We start from the raw sequence: 3,411 nt of genomic DNA, 5'->3' as shown, positions 1-3,411 counted from the left end.
CTTGTGTGTAAGCATACTTGGAAATAAAGCTCATTCTGGTATATGAAAATAGCTTGTCATTTTCTTATTGTTTTGAAAACTTTACACCCAGGTCATTTGTGATGTATACAGTAAGTGATTGATTCAAAAGAGCCAAATATGTATGGGCATTTAAGGGTTAAATATTTTAACAAGTCACATTTGAGATTTGTCTAACTGTACTGGCTTTAAGCAGACAGAAAGACTACATTGAAGAGAAGCAATGTTCATAATATAACCATCAAAACTGAAGTCTATTAGAAATGTACTATAAAGTCAGCATTTACTGGCACAAAAACGATGTCAATCAGTTATGGTGGCAACATGGTCTCTCCTCCCTCCCAGTTCTCGGAGCACGTACACACTAGGGAAAGCGTTGACTAATTGAATTGAGCCAAGAGAGTATTCAAACTTGCTTGTCTCTCTCATGGATGTCCAAAACATTCAAGAGAATTGTCAAACACTTGGAAAGGCACCTCTATTGACACCCACAAAGCAAAATTGTGCATTTATCACCACAGTTTAAATTATGTGGTGTACCTTTTGACCCTCTTAGCTTTTCATGGTAGTGAGGTTGAAGACATCCGTGGAGAGAACTCCATGTACACTTGATCCTGAGGAAATCTTGAACTGTTTACAGTACCTCCTTGGTTTGAGCATGTCCCTTCTGCACTTGAGCAAATTCAAACACCGGAGACAATAGGCATATCGGTTAACAATTGCATACCCTCCTATATAATGGTCATGGTATTGCTTGCAGCCTCGGTGATTTTTGCGGATACACCACACCTCATTAAAACAGCTCAGACTGTTGTTTGTGTCTGGTAACTTTATTAAATTTACATGAAGAAAATGCCTCCACTGGAAACGACAGTCTTTTCAATGTTCTCACCAACATCTCTTTCTGGAATACAAGAGAAGGCAGAGGTTAAAAGCGGTTTACAAAAAGACAAACCACAGTGAAGTAATACACCTACTTTGCCTGGTGCAGCTCTGCTCACAGGAGCCAGTGGAAGAGGGATGGCACACCGATGTACTACAGTGGATGAAGACCTGAGCAAGAAGGGGATTAACCACAGCATTCATAAGAACCATTAAGGGTTTAGGGGTGTTGAAAGTTGGATGGTAATCATACCATTCCCTGCAGAGGAGCTAGTGATGCTGGATCCACAAACGTGAACATCTTCACAATAAAGCGCTTGTAATGGGTTGGGAACTGAAGACCAGAGGAGCCATCCACAGGAACCGGTGTGGTGAGGTAACGATCATCCTGGTAAGGGCATCTGGAAGGCAGAGTAACAGTCAGGACTAGCTCAAAACAGACCAATGACACAAATGCTGGGGTTATACTCACCCATTAACTAGAAGGTCCCACTGAGGCAGGCTGAGGGAATCAGGGGATGATGTCAGCCCAGCAATGTCCCAGCATCAGGACAATATTGGGGTCAGTCCTCTCCAAAAGGTGCACCTCAACATACACAGGTTGTCGTAGGACTTTTGTGACTGGGTAATCAGCATCACTGTAGTAGGACGTGTATGCAGCATCCTCTGCAGGAGGACAACATTTTAGAAACCCTAGTTACACTTTCAAGACAGCGATATAGAGAAGCAGTACATTACCTTCTGCACATCCTTTTGTGACACATTGTCCATTTGCCAGGCGAAGCTCCACTCTGAGGGGTCCAGGAGCAGCTACAGGTGGAGGTGGAGGAACGGTGTTGACCTCCACAACCAGAGCTTGAACAGCAGTGCCAGAATACCTACACTGGAAGAGAAGCCTGGACAACAAACAGTGAGCTTGTAGCACAAGTCAAAGACTGCATTTAAGCTAAAGCATAGATCACCTACTCAAAGTGACTGTCCCTTGTGATGGAACCAAGTGGTCCAATCCCCACTTCATAGGATGAAGTCATTCTGTTCTCATACACCACATATCCATTGTCCTCCTGCAAACAGCAACACGGTTAGCATCCACTCCTTTCCAAGCAAAACAAGTCTAAACAGCACCAGTACCCACCATCATGCTTGTGCCACAAGCTGTGACAGGGAACTGGTAAATGGCAAAGGAAGGTGTGGACCCAACTGGAGCACAAGGTGGGTCATTTCCACCCAACAGACGGACTGTATCCAGACTTAGTGAAGGCAGTGTAACATCTCTAGCCACCACAACCACAAACTGGCCATCTCTAATACACTGGACGGTCACTGTTTCAAGGTAGAGAGCAAGTTACCTCAGAGAATCAGTTGAATACGAACAACCTTACAATTGGCTCAACACACTTACCGGCTTTCCCATAGTAACACTGCTGTCCGTCAAAGCAGCAGTTTATAGCGTCACACTCAGCAGCACTGATACCAGGTGGTCCACATTGGATCTGCTCATAATCAGCCACAGCACACTTGTCAAGAGGCTCTGCCTGTGCCACTGGCTGCTTGGGTGGAAACGCTTGAGAAAACTGTTGTGCAGTTTGCTGTTGCAGGGCCTGTTGAGCCAAAAACTTCTGATCACTTGGCTGGAACACAACATCTTGAGGATTCTGTGCTAAAATTCCTCCTCGAGTCTGCTGGAAGACTGAAGCCTGAGGATTCTTGGCTGGACCCCACCCTTGATTTTGCAGTTGCAGACCCTGTTGAGTCAAATACTTCCGATCACTTGGCTGGAACACAACATCTTGAGGATTCTTGGCTAAAACTCCTCTAGTCTGCTGGAGGACTGAAGCTTGAGGATTCTGGGCTGGATTTCCCCCTTGTCGTTGAGTCTGCTGTGGAGTTAAAAACTGTTGATCACTTGGCTGAAATGCAAGAGCTTGACCACTCCTGGCTGGAATCCCTCCTTGTTGGCCACTTTGCTGGAAGACTGAATCTTGAGGCACCTGGGGCAGATTACTCCACTGTGGAACAGCATGACAGAAAGCACAAAACCACACACAAAGTGCCAAAAGATGAAATGTACCCATACTTTCTGCCATTACTCCACAACTGAATTCATTGTTCAAGTGGATCTCTTTTTAATCCTATGAAGTGCAGCTCATTAACGATGTCACGCCCTGTTCAATTAACAGTCTTCATTCATCAGACTGGGCGTTTACAGATAAGGTGATTCTAATTGATTCTAAAAAGTTAACCTGAAGATTTTGTGTGGTCACATTTAGTCTAATTAACATGCTAGTCTTCACACAACTTAATTCAAAGAATTCACAACAAATGATGAAATGCCCAGAAGCCAATATGTAAACCAAAGCATATGTATATCAGTAAAAGGTGTACTAAAGTAAAGGACTAAATCCAAATCTTTGTCTCTGACAGTGTACTGCCCAGTAAAGGCTTTCCAGCCGGGCACCTTCCAGTGGCCCAAACAGGGCATTAAGTATTTGGCCATTTTATTCCCAGCAA

At 44.3% G+C, this 3,411-nt stretch overlaps 1 pseudogene; it reads right to left on the bottom strand.

Moving 5' to 3' along the window:
- Positions 1-857: 857 nt before the first annotated feature.
- Positions 858-2,987, bottom strand: LOC127623981 (zona pellucida sperm-binding protein 4-like; annotated as a pseudogene).
- Positions 2,988-3,411: the final 424 nt, after the last annotated feature.

Source organism: Xyrauchen texanus, chromosome 30 (genome assembly GCF_025860055.1).
Source record: "Xyrauchen texanus isolate HMW12.3.18 chromosome 30, RBS_HiC_50CHRs, whole genome shotgun sequence".
In the NCBI taxonomy this organism is placed as follows: Eukaryota; Metazoa; Chordata; class Actinopteri; order Cypriniformes; family Catostomidae; genus Xyrauchen; species Xyrauchen texanus.
This window is presented reverse-complemented; position numbering and strand designations above follow the sequence as displayed.